At 44.0% G+C, this 22,638-nt stretch overlaps 1 protein-coding gene across 3 annotated transcripts in view; it reads right to left on the reverse strand.

Moving 5' to 3' along the window:
* Positions 1-22,638, reverse strand: part of LOC118504128 (insulin-like growth factor-binding protein complex acid labile subunit) — a 200,600-nt gene that overhangs the window by 76,206 nt on the left and 101,756 nt on the right. Inside the window, exon 4 of one of the 3 annotated variants that reach the window (XM_036038215.1) lies at positions 20,208-20,444. The exons of the other annotated variants lie outside the window; for them this stretch is intronic. The gene's annotated coding sequence lies outside the window, so the exon portion shown is untranslated. The remainder of the gene's footprint in view (positions 1-20,207; positions 20,445-22,638) is intronic. 3 annotated transcript variants of the gene reach the window in all.

Below are 22,638 nucleotides of genomic sequence, written 5' to 3' on the forward strand. Positions count from 1 at the left end.
AAAATTAAACAAGTTTAACAAGCAGCCGGAAGTTTATTGACAGACGAAGATGTCATACAACCGGTACGAGAGGCTAGAGCTGGAGACGAAATTTATTTGATGAAATAAAGCAAAAAGGAAAAGGAAGAGTTCCAGTTTTGCTGGCTGGAAAATGGATTCACCAGTACGAGAAAGGATTACACGCAATCAAACTGTCTCGTGTACAGTGGTAGCGTACGCCGGAGCATTATTATTGTCATTTTATGTGGGCGAAAGTGCAAGATGGCAATTGTTTTCTAGATTCAATTTTAAGCAATGGTACACAAATCAATATTTTGAACTGTATCCGGGGCTATGACTATGGAGACGATCAACCCGGGAATATTCGTAGCTTTTGCAATAGGAGTTCCGCTTTCTCCGTTTGACGAAGCGAAGGTTATTTAATTTTAAAAACCACCTTGAGGGCCACAATCTGCCCAAGGTGCCCAATTGAGAATATATCGCAAACGCCATTTATGTGTCAAACTATGAACTACAAATCTGAAATAGACAAGAACACTGGCTATTAGTTTTTTTTAGCTCTTATCAGCTTCTTGGAGGACCGCGGGGAAGCGTTTCGCCTCTTTCTGGAACCTGGAACTTCCTTGTCTTCAGAACTCTCAAGCTCAAGAGATTCCAATTAACATTGATGTACACTGCTAAAAACCTTATCCTACCATAGATCTATCAAATGCCTTAAAGTCCAGTAATAGTTAAAGCAGAACAAGCGATAGACCATGCATCATCGAGTTGGTTTGAATAAATCCGTCAAACGGCCTATGTGTCAACTTTATCATTTTTTGAGTGTCGTTAAGAAGCTTACAAGCCTCTTTAAGAAGCACGGAGACAATCTGCGTGAGACTTTTTCCCCCGGCCTTTCCAAATCGCATAAAACTGACAGACTGACTAGCTGTGTGTCATTTTTTAGTATGTGTCTACTCGTAACTAGACCTTTCCGTCTTGCTGGCGAGAGAAATATGGTTCAAGCGCCATTACTAGCGCCGCCGCCGACTGCTTCCTGTTCTTGTTCGGTACCGCATTGTCGTAAATGCAAGGAAATGTGTTGACCCGCTCACCGAACGAAACGGATGACAAACGTGCGTTTTAGAATCCCATCACATATCTGCGCGAATCGCCAACCATCCGTTATCCTGGTGAAAGTCCGGGAAGCATTTATCATGTCTAGCAATCGTCTCGAGCAAGCACAACAAGCAGCAGATAGAGTTGTTTGGCCTACAGGACGATGGGACGGCAGCACATCATCAAGATGAGACACAAGGTTCGCGCATCTGATCCAATCTAAATCAACGTCCTTCATCATGGTGCTGTTCGGTTCGGTTCGGCTGTCAGTGGATAATGGTGCACAATCTAATGTGTATAAATACAATTTATTTTCATCAGGATCATCGTTACGCAACAGTGATATTAATGGCGTCGACGTTACTCCATTTAAAGACACACACACACACGCCGATAGTCATCAATGTCAGATAAGTGCGGCACTTGACTTGGGCTATTAGCTGATAAGGATTAGCAGAAGAAGATGTGCATTTGAAGAGGCGTCAGTATGTGATGTAGCTTAAGAAAATTGGTCACGAGTCTGAAATGTGAACCTCGACGAGACTTCACGAAAAAGCAACTTTAAAGTAGTCATGTTAGCAAAATTTGTACCCCAAACCAAGGTACAACATTTTTGGTCCATAAAACACGAACATTAACATTTTATAGATAGAACTCGCGTACCTTGTACCAAACTTGCATCACCGCATCACCGGAAGAAGCAAACTTTTACAGGGCAAAACAAGATCCAAATTACGGTCTGTAGCATACCGAGCACTTCTGAGAACGGTACACGGCAAAAGCGCACAAGGATAAAGTTTCTCCACAGAATTCATAATTTCATTTCCGATGTACACCGGCATCGTTGGCAAGATACCACCATCGTATCGAAGAAAACTTTTCCCGAATGTTGCAGAACTGCAACCAGCGCTCTATCATCCTTTAGGCTGCAACGCCCCACATATCGACATCTCACAAGGCACCATATGGAGCGAGTGTGCATCAAACAGCACCAGGGTATATCATTTCGATCACCTGCTAGTAGTCGTCGAAAGCTAGAATGTTGCTGTTTTGTTACCATTGTCATAAAGATCGACTAGCAGCCTAGGTGGTGAGGTGAGATTCCTCCGCCCGGACAACACGCGCCACCACCGGCGGAAGGTGTGATGTTTGCGTGCGAAATTTTATTACCCGTGTGCTGATGCACACCCATCATATGCTGGATAGATCGGAAGCTTTCAGAGCAAACAGGGCAAAATAACACCCCGTTCCGACCCTTCCATCCCAACACATCATCCCCCGCATTCAGGCGATGTTTTCGCTTCCGATAAGTACCTGGGCAGGAGGTACTGCGCCAGGCGCCAGGAGAAAAATGGTAAAGTTGTTCATTGTGTTCTTCCTAGTAGGAGGATATGCTGCTAGGAGCAGGGCGTATTAATTGAACGGAAAATGAAAGGTTGAACTCACACAACAGCACTGAGCTACTGTTTTCGGTGCGTACGTGTCTGTGCGTGTTTGCCGAGCAATTTCATTCATTCATTCGAGCACTCAAATAAAGTTAAATGGATTGATCGGAACAAAAAAGCTACCGGGGAGTTGGGATCCGGCGGGGTGCAACAAGCTCCCATTATTTATCAGTTATGAGCATAAATGTTCCAGGAACGGAAGGACCTTGCCCTTTGTGCACAAAGTGGGGTACTTCATTGCAAGCGAGACAGAGAAGTCATCAATTACTTGACAGGGTAGTGAATGCAAATGGTTTTTGTTTACCGTTTAAATGCTCTGTTGACGCCCAGATGTAGGCAATTTGCAGTGTATTAAGGGATGTTGTAGAAAATTGAGAATTAATCCTAGCCGCTTCATCCTAATTCATTTCTTATTCATGAGTTACAGCAATCTTCATATTACAACTGGTTGCTGTCGATTGCCTACATCTGGGCGTCTACGTACTACCTCACTAAATAAAGTATTACGATTAACGTGTGACACCCGATTTACTATTCCAAACAAAACTAGATCGCTTATGGTAAATACAGCAATCTAATGTGCGCAAGATATATGCAATGTTTATTCACCTTGGTTAACTAATTTCCTTTCGGGTGCTTTATCCTGTTGATACCTTCTGGCAAAACACATCAGCCATCCTTTCCCTACCAACAAGTTGGGACAAATCTTGCCACACATCCTGGCCCCAAGGCTCTGACTCAAAGTCATTTCACCCATTTCTAATCCCGAAAGCTAAGACTGGGCAAAGATGCATCCTCAGTACGGTACCGGGAGCAATTAAAGCAACCATTAGCTATATTGCGGCAAGCGATTATCTTGTGTTTCTCTCATACCCGCCAGAGGAGTGGTTTTATGTGGCCAATGTGCCGGGAAAGGTTGTGTAACACTGTGTGTCTGTGTGGTGCCGTACGGGCATACTATCCTTTTACACTCTCGCACAGTCGTCGGGTACGGTCCTAGATCTCAGGCAAGAGGCAAGCACCATCATTGAGCTATATCCCATTTTCTTTTTGGGGCCACCACTGTTGCTTGCTTCCGATGTGCGTTCAGCTACGGAGCTCCAGGGTGCCATGTTCATCTTCTCAGACACACACACACATGGGAACAGTGGAAGCATAACCATCAGTGACGACCACACAACGAGGGGCACAAGAGACAATAACAATACAACCCAGAGAATGACTTTGTCCGTACCGGTTGCGTCCGGTGAGTGGTTTATAGGTGAAATGGTTGGCGAACTCTGTGTGAGAGCTTTCGCCATCATGGATGGATGTTAATGTGTGGAACGATAGACGAGAAAAGCTTCAACGTGAAAAACGTGATGCAATTTGTACGGAGTATGTTTAGATGAGAGAGAAAAAAATCTGTCTTCTGGCAGAAGAAGCATCCCGATGGACTGAAGAAAACAAAGTATCACTATTAACAGGAACACTGGAGCTGGTGGGTGAATATAGTAGGGAGAACGCAAAAAACAAAAACAAATGTCCGCCTATGAACAGCTTGGAGGGATAGTTAGAACGTAATTAAATGTAGTACTTTATGCTGTTATCGTATGACCACTACGAAATAGTCAATGTTATTGAAACTATAAATTACTAAACAAGAGGCGAACAACAAATTGAGGAAGTGCCTGAAAAGATTGTGGAATTGTTTGTATGAACCATTTGTTTATGCGCTGGGATACAGCATAAATTAAGACACTAAAAGCGTTCGTAGCTGTCAGGATAGTTCCATGCTTTGCTCAAAGAGGGCGCTAGAAGTTATTACTTCCTGAAATGTAAGTCTGTTAAAATCAATATCGGCAATTCCTGGTACTAGCATTCTTAGTAGCAATCGTATTAAAAGTGCTTGAACATAAACGAATACAGCTCATCTGACGCAGATTCGATCGAGAACCTTTGGAACTATCCCACCGGAACCCCAATGTTTCTATGCAACTATTTCAGAAGAAGCCGTACCAAAAGCCATCTTGGTCCTAAAACAGTGCTCCAGCCATTTAAAATATGCATCGATTTTAGAGTTCTTTTGCCATCATCTCATCCAAACCCTTCCATCATCTCGGAACATTATTGCTAACGGAAGGAACAGAATCTATTTTATGCTTAAACTTTCACCCAGGAAACCTTCCCCACACAACCATTAGCAGAGATTATGCAACATCCTACCTCAGAGCCGACATGATACAACTCGTTTTCTAATGCTTCACCATCGCTTCCCATACTATCTACCGAGAGCAGTTAAAAAGGGGTGTAGTACCGGTGTCAGTGTTTAACAAACCATGGATCCATATTTCAAAACGAAAGATACTTACTGCTAGAAAATTCCGTTGCAAACAAGGAAATCACTTCATAAATCACCATTACTACTACTTGCTGCTGGTGCTGCTGTTGCTCGTCTGCCGCTTAGAAAAAAGAAGCCAGAGCCATGGCAGGAAAAAGTGCAGCCCGAACAACTACTGCTGCACAAGCCACAAACCACACGCCGTTGGACGGTTGAGATAGATAGGGGATAGGGGAATAAAAAAGAGAAACCTGGACCGTGGAATGGGAAGGGAAGAAAAGAATGCTTTCCCATAAACACATATTCAAATTTATTGCCGCCAGAGGGCGGCCAGAGTTTTATGTTGGCGAAAAAAGAAATCCCAAACTTCCTTTTGCCGGAAACAACTAAGAACTAAAGAAAATACGTCTTTCTCCCCACGAAAAACGATCCTGCGCCTGTCCTCCAGTAGTCCATCAGTAGTCCACTCGCTCTATCGGAAGATTCTGAAGCGTGCTGCTGCTAGGAAACACAAACGGTCATCACGGCTCTAGACAGTCGCCGCCGTAGAAGCGGCAAAAAACAAGAGGACCAGGACAGCTTCAACGAACCGGCCCCGAAAAAAAAAGCTTAGACGACGGTTGCAGAGGCACGACAGGTTGCAACGAATCTCTTCTGTACTCTGATATGTGCTCCGGGCTCTGGCGACCAGAGTGCTCGGGTCCGTCATAAATTCCCATCGCAACCGAAACATATGAGCCAAAACCCGGCTACAGACGAAATATGTGAATGACTGCGATGATTCCACAATCGTTGCTGGCTCCTCGGTCTCCTCTATTTTTTTTTTGGTTTTAGTTGGCTCCATCCCCCCCTAATAAAAAAAACCTTCGCACCGTTTGCATACGAAAGAGCTTGCCGTTGGACGTACACGCTTCAGCTGATTGCAATTTCCCAAAGTTATGGCCCCCCACACTATCTTAACCCCAGCCCGAAACAGCACGACGACGACGATGAGCTTCAGCGGTGAGCGACACCGAAAAAGACGTCCAGAGAAATGGTTTGTACTATCGCTTTTGCCGGTTTCGGCCAGAGTTTTTGGCCCGGTCGCATGATGATGGTTTGAAAATTCATGATAATCGAAAGAGTGCATGAGGGGTTTCTTCGCTTTCTGTGCAATGGGATGATGATGCGGCATGATTTGTTGTTGTTAAGAACCGGTGGGGCAGCTTGCCTTACGGACGCCACAGTGTGATGCGTCTGTCACCACAGGCAGAGAGGGACCTTACCTCGGGCGTAAGATAATACTGCGCTGATTCGAGGATGGCAACGTCTCTATCACATGTATGCCGTGCCGTTTCCGTTCATAATCCTCATTGTGTGGTGGTGGATGAAAGCACATATCACTGATGCAGTTCTCGGTTGGATTGAGCAACACGCTTAGAAGACACAGTGAATGTGAAAGCACACAATTATGATAAATTTGATGAGGTTCCGTTGAATGCGATGTGAGGCAACCAAGAGTTGCCAAGAGTTTAGAGAATTGTGTTGAAATTGCTGAGAATTGATCGGCTAATGCTCAAATCCTCTACTGTGTCTTCTCCGAATATCATGTCATGTTTCGGAATTAATTCACGCGATTGGCGTGGCGACATAACTGGAACTCCTCTCCGCAGGGAGATAACACGTTCTAATTAGAGCAACCACGCAAGTTTTCTACGAAATATACACTCAATTCGCACTAGTGAACAGGGAACAGAAAACAGCCCACACACACACATACGGTAACAAAACAAACATCCGGTCCATCCGATACATCACGATACGGCGTTAACACCATTCCGCTGATAGTTGTGACAATAGAACACCAAGCTTCCAGCAATAGCCCCGGAATCCACCCCGGCCAATCGTTCAAGCGTAAGCCTGCGCTGCGGTATCTACAACACGTCCCACAAACAACGGGCGCATTCTTGTGCGAAAAACGAAATGAAATGAAAACAACAAGATTCATTCCGCCTGCTGACGCTGGCAGCGAAAAATGGCAGTGTTCTATCCAGGTGCGCGCCTATCAATAGCGGCACAGTGGCGGACACACGTGCGTCCGTGAAATGCACCTGAACGGTGGAGAAGCCGCCGCCATCGACGGTATTTTGCGAAGGGATTAAGCTTTTAACTGGAATTGCAAAAATCAACATCACCAGCCACGTCAAAACACACAATTGGACTGCGCGCCGGCAAAGCTCACCACCGTACAGACAGGAAACACTTTGAAGCAACGCTCGATGCATCCGCGTGCGCGCGCTCGCTACGGGGATTCGTTTGCCTGAGGTGTTTTTGCGGGGAAAAAAAATGGAACAAAGATTGTGGTTTTGGTTAGTTGGAAAATATTTTTTTGACAATGTTGAATGGTCACTATAGGAAATCTGAGCAAGCAACACTCTTGGCTTCACTAGGTTTAGAGTCCTTGACGATAGACGAGAGCCCCTTTTTGTTGGAGGACAACTGCGATGGGCAGCTTGGTCAGTTGTGGACTAAAATGTTTTAAAATGTGGGGGTAATACTATTTAGTACAAGTTTTAGAAGATTAAAGACCTGTTATTAGCTCTGTATCGTGTATGTACAAGACTGTTTGAATAGCTAAAAGACTTGGCATTAAGCCTAGAACACCGTGAGACCTAAGAGTTAAGGAGACCTTACCATCCTGGAATTATTGGGATGTAGTAAATCCAGAAAAGAGAGGTTCACGTACCTAAAAAGAGACAGAAAAAGCCAATTTATATTAAAATACAATCTAGCATGACGCAAACTACATATTATGTTTGATCTTTAAAAATAACTTCAACTCTCCACAGTTTTGTTCACTGTTACTTCAAGAGAAATCTTATCCGATTTATCCGTCAGACCGGTTTTTTGTTTCACCCATTGCTTCAACTAGCATCCTCATACACACTGCATCATCGGCAATGCACCAAAACTACACTCATCCTTCACCGGTGGTCGGATTCACTTTCATTTCAGTGTACTTCACGTACACACCACACAGCACAGCACTTGCAGACGCTGACGTTAGAACGTGATCAAAAATTCAATTCCATCACCAGTGCAGCCACTGGCGTAAGCGAGAAGAAAAACCGATGCAGTATACACGAATAGACGATATCATCAAAGGGCGGTTCTTTTTTGGTCTATTCTTTGTTGCTTGCAAATTTAATGAGAAACTTGCACAAGAATGAAGGTTTTTAATCTCAAAAGTTGCTCTTCGGTTAGTTCTATGTTACATCTGGAGACTTCTTTTCTCTCTGCAAAAGAGCCTTTACTGTAAATCTTTAAAAAATTTAAGATATAAATTTACTGAACTTTCTCATTAAGACGAAAGTGACCGTGAACGATCAACCTGTCAGAATTACACACTGCTCACGCACGCGTGTTGTTCTTCATAAGCACCTTGTTCCTGATCAGCTATTCCCATCTCAAGAAACTGGACCAAGTACACAACTTTAGCATTCAAAATCGGGTGTTAAACTGACAGACAGATCAAGTTTTGTTACGTTATACTATTTCCCACCACTGTTAAACCCCGAAATCGATCCCCCCACCTCATTTTCCTAACACGATCCATAAACGCGTATCTATTCCAGTTGAAGCGTGTGTTGGATGATGTGGTGACGCGCTGAATATAAATGGGCTAAGCAAAAATATATTCATCGCTCCGTTGGCTTTTCTCGTCGACTCTAAACTATCAAAGAAAATTGTGCTTTTCACAGCTGGTTCAGAGCAACCGTAACCTCGAATGTGTGCGTGCGTGTATTGGGCAGTATGCAAATATACAAGAAGATACAAGGAGAAAATGGAAGTAAGAAATCGGACCCAGATAAAGGACACGGTCACGTTTTCCGGTTCGGGCGAGTTTGTTTGGTCGGTTTTGATTTCGGAACTTTGTGCTGCTTGATATGCAAGGCACAGTCACACATGTGCTCGCACCTTGGGCGTTAGGCCCAGCTATCAGTGAACATAAATACCAATTACCACATACGGCAAAGCGGCACACAAACGGACGCGCGTGGGCTGGAAAAATCGTTCACGGAAACGATGAAAAATGCTGATCGAATTCGGGTTTGATTGGTCTGATTTAAAATAAATCGTCACCTGACCGGAATGTGAAGCGGGATGGAGATTTTCCGCCAAACAAACAAACACACACACACGCCGAACCCGTATGGAAATCATCCTGCATCCAATGATAAAGGATGCTCCCAGGTATTGTCGTCCGCGAGATCGAGACCACCAAGCGGGAAGGCTGGAGCAGTAAAACAAAAAACAGCATGGTGATTAATTTTAATTAATTTTACCATGCCACACCTTGGCAGAGGACAGCATTTTCCCAACACCGGTGCATATGGAAAATGTCCGCTCCATGCACACGCGGGCGGGCATGTGTAAATGTAGCAGCGCGTTTGACACACCATCAAACAGCTGGTTTCACGACTCGAACCCGATGAGATGATGGGGATGAACAACGCAAACGAAAAAAAAATTTACCTCAACTTCCTCCCCCTCATCACTCCACCCTAACCCACGAACCCGCGAAATGTGCCACCGGCAGCAATTTTCCATAATTAATTACATTCAGCTGCACAAATCTTGGACATTTTTGTGGGCTTTTATGTGACATTTTCGATGCGGGCGGTTTTGGGGCTCGGTTGGCTTTTGCCGAGGGAATCGTTCGCTCGTACGACGGGGGACAAAAAAAAGTGAATAATTACAGCGCGCAAAAATATCTTTCCGGTGGGGTGGGTTTTTCACGTGCCGGGATGCCGGGTTACCTCGTTATCCTAGATGAACATATTTTTATCCTTGCTATAAAATTGTTAATTACTGTCAGGTGGGTTAAACCGGAAGCAGGTGGAGGTATGTTGAGGATGAAAACGAGTTCTGTTCATTCATCGATCGAGGTAAGATAATGCTTCAAGGTGGAAATGTTTCATAAAGCTATGGGAAGCTGTGTAGCAGTAAGCATCAGAAATTGACTCTGAAGAGAGACAAAAAAGAGTTTGTTTAAGGTTTCAAAAACATAACATTGTATCAAATTCCATCAAACCAGCATTGGTAGAAAAGAAAGATGAAAATTACTTTCACCACGCCACAAATCTTGAAAAAGATAGCTGAGTGACAGCTTTACTATTGCCATTTCTTAATCTACGTCAATGCCACATAAGAAGACATAGCCAGGGTAATGCTGTAAGATGCGAAGAGCTCTTCTGGAATTTCCGCCAGCCTTACCAGGCTTGCTGGAAAGGCATCGCTCATTATTGAATGTCGGGTGAAGGTAGATGGATAATTCTCAAGGGTCATTAGTTATCAAAACGGGCCTCGAGATAAGCTCGCCTACGTTCTCTTCAAATTGGCCAGACAGATTCAGAGATAGAGACTTCTACGATCATCTTCTATACATCAATCCAGATACATAGCCATACGCGTGGTGACATCATTGGTTGGTGGTCATGAAGTCGTCTAAAACTTCAACTATTGTAAGCCAAAGATCAGGACCGACAATTTCATAGATGTTGTGTTACGCCCATCGTTAGTATGACCGGGAAAGGTAGGAATGTCTGATGAAGCTTCTCCGCTAAAAAGAGCTATCGCGTCCAACGAAGCTGGGACTCTAAAGCACATACATAGTCGTAGTAGTCCAAATGACTCTAAGACATAGAATCTGTCCAAAAATGACGAATTCCTCTAAGCCAAATTCGACAGGAAAATGCAGAGAAGGATTTTTGGGTCTATTTGTATGGAAAGACATTAGAAGAGACGCTTTAAAGATTAGCTACACGAGCTATATGACGAACTTGCTGTTGTGCAGCGAATTAGATTTGTCAGGCTTCAGTGATTAGGCAAGGACACGATAATGACGGCCGACGACCTAACCAGATGAAGTCTCCTCAGGACGTCCACATAAACAGAGGCGCAGTTGTTAGCCCAAATTCAAATGGAGTAATGGTGTTGATGCGTCCACCACAATGGCGGAGATATTAGATTGGCAGACTACAGCGCTAGATCGGTATAGATGCTAGTTACAGCAGACCTAGACCGCATAAGTAATCTAGTGAAACAAGATATTGCTGTAGACTGTGTTGCGTATTAAATTCCAAAGATATATATATATATATATATATATATATATATATATATATATATATATATATATATATATATATATATATATATATATATATATATATATATATATAAACGATATATCTTAATATAAAAAATCGTGCAATACACTCCAACTTCCACCAACTGATGACCAATGCCGAAAGCACATATATTTTATCATTCGAATATTACACTACATAGAAAAACAATGGTTTCTCCCCAAGATTCCAACAACCCAACAAAAAGTGGAGTGTTGATTTCGACCATGATTTATGGACGCCCTCATCTTATTCCCACCACAGCAATAAGCACTTCATGCTTCACCGACCAGCGGCTTGGCCCGGTGCCATTTCAAATGTTTCCAAACGCCAGCGACACCAGCACGAGCGCGATAGGCAACACCGACGCTATTACTAACCAATCGCGCGTACAAATAATCTCAACGAAAGTGCCGAAAAAACGTGAGCCGATTCGGAAATGAGTTTCGAACAATCTCCAACGGGCTTCCGAAGCACGGTGCAAAAACTGATGTGAAGAAATCATCCCCGTCGCGACTTTCCGCGAGACTGAGAAAAAATGGGAATAGGACACAACGACTCGGCTGCCTTATTGGATGTCCGGTTGTGTGTGTGTGTGTTGAGTGTGAACTCCAAATCGAACCTTTTGGCAAGGGCGCATTAGCAATTGGTCGGTATTGAAAACTCTTCCACCCCCACACCCCCCTCCCCACCCTCCCTCCCAGGGATAATCTTGATCAGCACGAGAGATCCCCATCGACAGCTACCAGATGCTGCGAGGGTTTTTAATATATTCTACACCTGTCACCGGGCGACACCTCTGCAGCGGAATATTAGTTTCCGGGCTGCGAAATAGAAACCAACCGGTCGGTGTGTGTGTGTGTGTGTGTGTGTGTGTGATAAAAAGCCAGCGCCGTGCAAATCTTCGAAGCGGTGTGAGCTTTCCTCGGCTAGTGGCAAACTGCACCCGAACCCTTTCATGTGCTCCGGGGTTGGGTTATGGGGGGATTATTTTGATGAGCCTGTGGCGAAGGATCTAGCCGAGAAGGCGTCGTGTATTTAATTCCGTCAAAGAGTGTCCCAATTTCGTTGCAATTTCATTAGCAACTTGCCTGCTGGCGATGCTTGATTGGGATGGGTTTTGCGTACTAGCTAGTGTGCAAGGTGCTGATGGTTATGCTGATGCGCTCTAAGGTTCGCGAGAAAAGCTTACGAAGTGGTACAGTTGGATAAAGCGCTTCGAAGGTGTTTCTTCCAAAGGGGACAGATTTTGAACAGTGCCGAGCGAAGACACTTATCACTTATCGAAGTGCACAAGCATCCCTGCCCAGCTGGAGTACGTTCGTAATGTGCTGCTGCACAGAGAACGGATTGATTAGCGGAGAGAATACACAACCAGGCATCCAGCAGTGCGCGACGAGATAGAGTGTGATTGGAATTTAGCTTGGCGATAGTTGGATCAATCACGAGATGGAAGTTAATAACACGAAACCTCGCGAACGTATCGCTGCATTCGAAATTACGTCTAAAACTAATTAAAATCGGGCAAAGAAATTCAGCCGGATCTCCGCATCAAGGAAACTATTGGAATCTAGCTAGGAGCATTCTTAAAATGCTCCGCTTTTTCCTACCAAATTCAACCAACTTCAAAACTGCTGCTGCTCCCCACCAAAAGTGCTCCTCTTTTTAACCGGCACGCTCGAAAAGCCTCACGAGCAGAAATTTATCGAAGCAATGAAAAGCCACTCAAAGAAAATGGGCGCCATTTTCTTCAGGTTTCCGGTGGTAGTGAGAAGGAGTTTTTTTTTGTTATTTCTGCGGCGTACAGTTTCTTGTTTTTTGTGCTCCTTGCAGCAACAATTTACAGCGATGTCGTTCGGGCGTGGAAACCATTAGTTCCTGGGAAGTTGTAACGATTACGGGCAACACATTTCATTCGTGAAAAACGGGAGGCTTTTTTTCTATTGCAGGAGGAGTGGTTTCATATTGGTTGGGTGAGTGATATAGAGAAAAAGGTTTTGTAGGAGGAAATGGAATGGCATTAAATAGAAATGGAACATTGTAGGACAAGGGTTTTCCACATTGGTGAGGAACAATGAGATATTCTTGATCGTTTATAGGATTTTTTCCACTATAATTATAGCTTAATGTAAATTATAGCAGCAAAAGAAATTCATGGACAGCCGACAGGTACTGTGGAGGTGTTCATGAAGATAAGCGAATATCAAGTGAACTTTTTGAGCCGAACATTGCTGACCCGTTATTCATCCAGTGAGGACTCAACGCATTCAAATCAAACTATCACAACTACCCGTGTCTCTCCCAATCAGCCAAGAGATCTCATTTGAAATATTTATTATGCAAACCTAATTTAGCTCATTTTCTACATCAAATTCAATTCGTAACCAAATTTACACAAAGGTTAATTATTAATCGAAATGAATTCGAAACATTGTTGCCCTTAGCTCAATCTGACCCACACAGCATCATACCTGCGCCCAATGCTTTTTCATTACAAATATCGTTGCAAACAAACATCATTCCACCAATGACCATCAACACGCCACCACTCGGATACAATAATGCAAAATCATGTGATTTAAAATTCAACTCTGTATTTGCATGATAACCACCATTTCGTAGCGCCCCCTAATGAAGTCATCCATTATGCAGCGGGAGTGTGTAGCACCGGAGCGGCTTGTCATCCATCGCTCGCTTCGATTCCCCAACGTGGCTCAAATCGGAATGAATTCAAGGCCGGGCTGGTTGATGTTGGATTTCATCAAATCCGGCCCATCGATCTGGCCCGAAATAAAGTAGCGAATGCCGCCTCGATTGGCGTTCGACGCGGGCATTGCCGATGGATTGCCGATGATTATAGGATTCGAAGGAAACGGCAAACGTTTCGAACGGGCCCGAGCTTCCATCTAATGGGAGCGAATGGGAATGGAAGTGAACGGACGGGGGGTTCTTTTCGCGGCGGCACAGTACTTAAGCCTAGATGTGTGCCTCAACACTGAGTTCGGATATTAGTCCCGCTCTTGGGACTAGATAGGGGGGGTTTCGTGTTTTGGAGCAAAAGGCGCCAAACAACTCATGTTCTAGCGGGTGTCGGATATGTGTGTCTCAATAGTCCCTCGCGTTACCCGTTACTCGCTCGGACGAGAGTGTTCTGACATCCCGGGCCCAAAAAAAAAAAAACCGAAGCTTGATCTGACCGAGATCAACAGGCACCCAACCCAAAGTAGCCCAAATGTGAACTGTGCATCGTAGGCAGGCATAATTGAATGGTTCACAGCGTCCGGGCCGCGTCCGACCGCTAGTCCGACCAGACATGATTAGAAGCAAAAGAGGAAGACGCAGATGATGAGGTGGATGACGATGGCGTCGATGGCTGATGGATGAGTTGTGACTTTTCCGATTCCTTTTCTTGCCCAGCTAAAACCCCTTTTTTGCTGCGGTTCTGGGGCTTTTTGCTTCGTGAACGAGCGGGTGCGACGGTGTGTCCGTTTTCATGGGCAGGCAAATTAAAACAGCCAAGCCGAGATTGAATGCCGCCACCGTATCGAACAACAGAACGGACGGAATCGGTGATGGTTCCGTCGCGGTAATGATGCGACGACGGGCCAATGATGGGAACGCAACCGACTGCCAGCTTCTTAACGGCGAGAGTGATGATTTAATGGATCAATAGAATCGAACCGGTCAACAAGGGTGCTGTTACGGCGCGGGCTCGTCTATGGGAAAGTAGATCAGGTTTCAAGGTGCTCTAGATGTCAGTTCATCAATTCTGCGCTAACCCCTCCCCCGGGAGCAGCTCACCGGGGTACACGCGTCCGATGAAGAGATGTGAAAGAGTGATAAATTAGGTGCGGTCATTGACCCGTTAGGGCAATCACATAACACACACACAACCACACACACTTGAAGAGACCCAACAATAGGGCGCAAAAAGGGTGGGCTGGCATGGAGAAGGATTGGCAAAGGGCCAACTGGTTCCTTCAATGCGCTTTTTTGTGTGGTGACGACGTAAGGACGTTGGAGAGTGTTAGACGGAGTGTTTGGTACACACAATGAACTGTGGACATCTTATTTTCTGGCTATGGTTCTTTCGACGGGTAAACACGTGAATGAAGCATGAAGCTAAAGATCCTTTCAAGAGTTACCTAACGGTACACACACACGCTTCGCGCCAGCTTTCCGACACACGACAGTAATTGATGTAGAACTGATTGCAGGTTCATGGACAGATTAATGCTTCGGGAGAAAATAAAGCGTTAGCTTCATACTGTCTGTGTATCCTTATTCATATTAAGTTCAGTAAACAGCCACTTAATAGATATCAAGAAATTCATCCCAGAACTCTCCAAATAAAGCTCTAACAGAGCTTGTTGAAGAGCTTCAAAGCCACAAAGCCCTGTACAGAATTCTATTTTTATTTCTTAAACACACATAGCCCAGCATCGGATCCACGTCTCGCATCGGACCCGTCGACTCCAATATATTCCCACCTGGGATGCCACCGGGACATCCCTCTGTCTGTGGTTTTTGTATCACAAAATCCATTTACCAGAGAGTGAAGCGTATGCCGCGGCGATATCGCGCGAATCGACGCTGTGCCCGCCGCTGTTTTGTTTGCTATCATTCAACATTACAGACTAGAACAATTCGGTTGATCTGACTGATTGAGCCTCCCAAAAACTCGGGTTTTCGCCGTGTTGCTGTGTTTGGAAGGATTCCAGATTTATTTCCTCCCAACCGATCGATCTCGGTTGTCGCACCGGGTGTATGTTTTGCGTGACACGGCGGGATGCACAGCGATAGGATTAGTGTCACTGTCACGGATTTCGACTCCGATGACTCCCGGTAGACGAATCCTGTCACCTGGTCACGTCCGCTTTCGGTGTACGATTGCGATCAAATATCGTTGGAGTTTGAAGCGGACACGCCGGGCCGGGGTCGCTGACCGTAAAGCCCGGCTTTGATACCGGGGGTCAAACCAGGATTGACGTTTACAATTTGATTGTTTGTTAACGGGCCTTTACGGGGTTTACTAAAATTCGGTGCAGAGTTGTCGCATCTCTAACGAGAGACACAACCGCAGCCATGTTGCTTTCGAGCGTGCGAGCTCGCGTTTGATGTTTGGTAGCCGGATCTCCGGTCAGGTCGTCCATGTTGGCTCAATTCGTCGGAGTTGGGAATTTATTTGGATAAGGTCATTGGAAGCTTTTGTTGAACATTGACAAACGGGTGAACGGTTTGATGTTGTTTCGAAACATTTTTGGAAAATCAAGATTCATACAAACATTGCTAAGGAGTATAATTTCATAAAAATAAAGGAAACTTTCAGCAAAATTAACTAAATTTACAATATCATAACAAAATTATCAAAAATCCATATAAATGATAAAACAAATAAAACTAAGTAAAAAACACACACTTTGAATTGTTTGTACAGGAAAGGAAATAAAAGTAAAGAAATCCAAAAATAAAAATGGAAACTAGAAATAATACAAGAAGTAAAAAATAAAACACATAAAAAAGGAAAACAAACTAAAACAAAAACAGAAACATTTATCATGAAAGTAAGAATACAGTTTCCGACACAATAGAAACCATAATAAGCATACTTTTTTCTACGAATCTGCCACAGCATGATTGGCAAGAGACGAAAAGTGGAGCGTTAAAAAAAACTCCTCGGAAAACCCTTTCATTCCATACTTGAAAAGAAAAACAAACCGCCAGGTTTTTTGTGCGGAAGCGTGACACGGAAAGTTATTTTTAATTATTTAATGGATTGTTGATTATTTAAATCTGATTCCCGCTGATGAAACACATTTCTGCTTCTGGCGCTTGGGAGGAAGAAAGAGAGAGAGAGAGAGAGAGAGAGAGAGCAAACGCACACACATACAAAAACAGCTGACCTGACACGTGCACAAATGTGCGTGTGTCGCGTGGAGAGACTCGCGCCATTTTTTCGTTGGGCAGCAATTTGTTCAATACATTTACCCGCGGGTTCTCCCCAACTTTGTTTTTGCACATCACTAATATCCTTGCTCGATGCAAAAATCTGCAAATGAATACATTTGAGAATCCCCGTTCTTTTTCCCCCTGACCTATCCAATGCAATTCCGGTTGATCCTTCTCGCCTTCTCGCTCACCTACCCCATCTTTTATTTCATTTTAAACGACTCGCGCCAATTGCATTTTGCGCTCGGTCATGTGCTCATCCTGTGTTGCGGAGTGTTCGCGTGGTGGAAAAAGTTTTCCCCGCGTTTTCTCTCTCTCTCTCACACTCTTATGCAAAAGTTGTGATTCAGAAAAGCCGTAATTTTTTATTCATCAGCAGTGTTCACGTTAGAGACGAAAGAAAAAAAAAACAGAAGCAGACACGCGAGTAGAACCATAAATTGAAATATTCGTAAATTGGACAAACTTTTTTCCTTGCTCTGCAACAGTGTACTTTACTCAATTTGCTTGCTCGGTGGGCAAAAAAAAAACAAGAGTGCACTAACGTGCCTGTGGCTCTAGAGATACCTAGATACAGCCCGGGCCGTACCAGGGAAACCGTCACAAAGTGACAAACGGTAGAGTTTTTTTCTAGTTCCATCAGCAGGTTTTTTTTTGTTGTAGTAGAAGAGTTCCCGAGCATCGAAAAAATCTCCTCTGCTTCGTTATAGATTCTGACCCAATTTGAAACATAGCGGCGCTTTCATGTGTTAGTTTTTCGTGTTCGTTTACGCGAAAACTAACCGTTAACAAATTAAAAGCTTCCATCTTTGCACCATTCTACAAAGCCTTTTAAGTGTGTAAAGTAGTGTTAACGGGAGAATCGTTGATGATGCAAAGTGTCCAATTAATTATAATAAAACTAATATTTCTTTTCACACACACACACGCTTGAGAAAACCCTTTTCATATTTATTAGCCCATAAAAGGAAGGCGCAACTTTGTCGCAATCCATCATCAATACCGGAATTTGAATCGGTCGCCAGGATTCATGTCACTATGGCTGGTACAAAATGATGACGGACTCCTGGGCCCAATGCTGTCCTCAAACATTTTATCCCGATCTGGGACGCACGCTCCATGTTTGTACAGTTATCAAATGATCAAATATGAGGAAGCGCGTACAAACACGTACCGGGGCGTCGTTTTATGTGCCCGATAAACGAGTGACCAAAAATTAATGATTTTATGCTGCAGCATAAGCAAAGCGTCGTCGACGCATTGTGACGCTGGGTGGTGGTGGGTGTTTCGATATCTCGCCCACAACCCCACATACACAGGCATATCGTCGCTTTATTTATTATTAATTAACAATCAATTCGTTCACAGTCACACACGTGGAGCGTGGAGAGAGAGCACGCAGCACACAGCACGGATCGCGCTGTCCAGCTGTTGTTGGGTCGATGATGATAGAGCAAAACCGTTTGGGGAATATTCATTTCGTGCCGATTTTCACCGAGCGATCAACACGACAAATTTGTGTTTATAAATTTTACCCGCTCGAACGGAGCCATATTTGTTGACGTCCGATATATATATGTGTGTGCTTGTCCCCCAATAGCGAGATGGGGATAAGTAAATTTGAGTGTTCCAAAATTTTAATATTATCATTATCTCAACGCCTAGTGGGGGGGGGGGGGAGGGTTTGTGTGGGTTGGCTGTGCGGTGCTATAAATTGGCAAAACAGGGTACCGGGTGGGTTTAAATTATTATCGCTATAATTGAAGCTGTGTTTGGAGAGTCCTGTGCGCTGTCCCAGCAAATAGAACCTAAAGCCCCGGAAAACCTCATTGTCGGGCTAGCTGGAGCTGGACGGTGGACGGGTGGTGGGCTGGCGTGGCACTAGGGATATAAATTGCATTTTCACCCCTAAAACGCTTTGAACGCTGTTTGTTTTCGGGAGTTTTGGCATCGAAACCGTGTGCCGGTTAGTCATAAGTGTGGAAAATGGGAGCTTTTGTTTGCGAGCGGTACCGGTAGCAGCTGGCAAATGGGTCGTTTAAAGCTGGCGAACTGTTGAATGGTGATCGTAAATATCGGAGGCATCGGAATCAACAAATTATTTTCTTCCTAGCGCTTTATTATGAAAATGAAAAAATATCTTAAAGAAGAGTTAAGATTTAAAGGAGATTGTATAGCAATTAGAATAGGCATTTGAGTTAGTAGTTAAATAAAGGAGAAAGCTGCTGGCAGGGGGGCTTCTTCATCCATGAACTTTTCCATGAGTCCTCGTCATCCTAAGAACCTCATCAACCAAGAACCCTCGTCTACCAAGAGATCTCTTATTTGACTTCGTGGCTCACCTACCCAAGAATGGCTCACCTACCCAAGAAAAAAGACCTCAAATCAGAAGAGGCCTAGCCGTCCGAAGGGATAATAGAGATCTCGTAGTCATAAAAGCATGATCGGCCAAGGGAACTCATTGCCTATCTTCTAATAGGTGATACCTTCTCAGCTAAGGTATTGCATCTAGCAAGAGACGTCATATTCAAAGGGACCTCACTAATTTTAAGATCCCTTAGGCAAAGAGGTATCCTTATCGTCCAAAAGACCTTCTTCATTAAGGAACTTCGTTATCGAAGCGTTGCCATCTATCAAGAGGCCATATAGTCGTAGATGTCTGTTCCACGAAAGAGTCTCGCCGTCAAAGTTTCATCTACACACAGACTTTATAGTTGTAGAGTCCTCATCGCGACATAGACTTAGAAACTTAGAGGGCGCCTCATTGTCTAGCAGCTTTAGTTTTAGATTTAGTTTCAGTGTGCTTTCATTTCGTGAAACTAAATTATGATAAATATTTGAGGATAAAATTTACAATTTAATGGTTCTAATTTCCAGGAAACAAGTCATACATAGCATTCCACCCAACAATCTCCCGCCAAAGCATAATTCTGTTTGCGGGTAATGTTTCCATCGCTATTTGCATACGCTCGTTAACCAGGTTTCCCACGATATCGCGCTCCAACCGAATAGTTAAATTTAATTGTTTATGCGATGGTAAATACTGAGGCACAAGTATTTTACGCCGGTCATGTAAATCGACCATAAATTCGGTACCTCGTGCTAAGGCTGGAATTGGGATTGTTGCCGTCTGTTTTTTTTCTTTTTGTTCCTGCACATAATTTCGCACACGAGAACACGGAAAACCGGGTCGTGCTATAAATCTATAATAAACGTTGAAATTACCCAATTCAAATCAAATCGACGACCTGCCGGGTTTCGGGGGGAGCCCATGAGCGTGGCTCGATTACTGTGATGTCGTGTGAGTTTGTAATTCGAAACACTTGAAACGTCCGGCGCTGGTGCCGAGGTGCTGCTGCTCGAGGGTGATGTGCTCGTTGCCCTAGGCTCTATTTATTACCCATAAGAGCCCCGACTATTCCCGGTGATGTTTTTCTCAGGTGCCGAAACGCGTTAAATTACCTGCAAGTAGAGAACGGAACCGTAGAGAAAAGAGAAATATGAGTAAACTTGCACTAATCGGGGGCTGATGATTGTTGGCCTGTGTTGATAGGAACCCGGGAGCGGTGTGTAGAAAGTATAGCGTGTCAGCTACAAATTAACCCACAAATAGGACTTTTTTAACCCTGCCCCGCGAAAGGAGTGTATAGCGTATAGCGTATAGCGAATCAACCGACACAATGAAAAAAAAATCCCTTTAATCTGATTAAACCCCTTTTCGTTCGTTTCGGACCGTTTTTTTTCTTTCCTTTCGCTCTCCCATCCCTCTTGGTTTGTTTGTTTCTTGCTTCATGGATTCGCCATTCGCCAACACCAAGCCGACCGGGGCGGAAACGTTACCGGAAATCTAACCATTTTTCTTGACCGTTGTTGGTGCTGTTGCTGTTGCTGGCAGCATAGTAATAAACACCCCGAAAAGCTGAAAATGATCACTAAATCATTGAGTGGCCGCTAGAGTCGAATGGCCGTTGGAAGAAAAACCCTCGGCGGTGCATTTGAGGCACACACACGGCACTAGGTGGTGGTGTCGATGCGCCAAAAACCACTCCCCGGCCTATTATTCACGGTTTCCCAATTAACCTATTTGTGGACCCTTTTGCTAAGCCTTGGCTCGCTTTTTGGCCCGCTCCAGATATGTATTCCGCGGCCGCTAATTTCCCAATGGTTGTGATGGAAAGCGCAAAAAAAAAACTCGCGTAAAGGTGCCACCCTCGACAACTACCAGCTAGCTCTAATCGGCTTCTTCATCAGGGAGAGTGAGAAAGTCGTTTCATCAACGGGCACACCAAAATGACTACTTTCTGCTAGACGGATTCGCTAAATAAACATCGTCCGAGGCTTGGATTAATGGTTTGTGAACGGCTTTTCCAGCCGTGTGTTGATTGCTGTTTTCAGTCAGAAAGCAGTGAATTCTCCGGGGATGGTAGGAAATGTTATTGTTATGATGAGACATTATGAGACACACCTGGATTTCGGTTTTATATGGAATATTTAGGCATTAGAACGATGTGCTAGCTGTGCAAGAGACAGATAATGATGGGTTTGATTGAGATATGGTGCTGTAGTTTTTTTTTTTCAGGAATGAATTCATTTCATTACACTGTATTTCATTAACAACGGTAAGTACAAATTAAACGAAAAAATTATTCGGTAGTTACCTACATCACTTGAAGATGTTGCCAACGAAATATCCCGATACATCAGGTAATTTTGGAGACTGAAAATATTAATTTTTGCTATAAAATTATGGAACGAATAATCTGCATTGACGCACAAGGCGAATTAAGCGAAAATCTGGCGAAATCGTTCGCCGTTTTTACAGCATCGAATATCAGTACAAATAAACACAGCAGAAAACCGAAAATATTTTCTAGGAACTTCAAGTTACTCGCTAGAAAACATTGAGCAAAAATCTTGAAGAATCCTGAGTGCCTTATGTTTTTAAAAGTTAAAATATTTGATTTAACATTTAACAAATAAACAAAATAAGTATTTCAGCACAAAACTCCTGGTAAAGTTCTCGTCGAAGATTCTTACAAAACCCTCCCAAAAGAACATTCTCAGCATGATCACTAAAGAAAGTGTAAAAACCAGCAGGAAGGAATGTTGCCATAAACCGAAAAACCTCTTAATTAAGTCAATTTCATTCTCGTCTCAAGGAACATTTGCCTCCCAACCTGCCCCCACCATTGACCCCATGTCCCGGCCCTATGTCAACCAGATTTTACAGGAAAAAAAAAACACACCGCAACACAGCATCATCATCATCATAGTCATCCTCCGGGATAAACCTTGAAAGCGCATCGTTCGCAGTGGTTTGTGCACACAGTTGCAACGCATCAGCTGCATCTTTTAGGTGTCGGGTGTTCCATCTCTCCATCTCCTCGCAAAGCATGCAAACCAGCGTTGATCGTGATCCGAAACGCGCTGGCTAGCTACTACTCGCCATAAAGTAACATCGAACCGGTGCACATTTGAACCGGGACAGCAGTGGCAGCAGAAAAAAAAGCACGGAAAACCGCATGTCTGTCTGGAATGCATTCTACCGAGCCGCAACGATGAAGCTGATGATGATGATGACGGTGACGATGAAACGTGGTGATTGTGGTGGTTGTGCTTGTTTTTTTCTTTCCTTCTAGTGCCCGAGCGCATCAGC

The sequence above is a fragment of the Anopheles stephensi genome, chromosome 2 (genome assembly GCF_013141755.1).
Source record: "Anopheles stephensi strain Indian chromosome 2, UCI_ANSTEP_V1.0, whole genome shotgun sequence".
Classification (NCBI taxonomy): domain Eukaryota; kingdom Metazoa; phylum Arthropoda; class Insecta; order Diptera; family Culicidae; genus Anopheles; species Anopheles stephensi.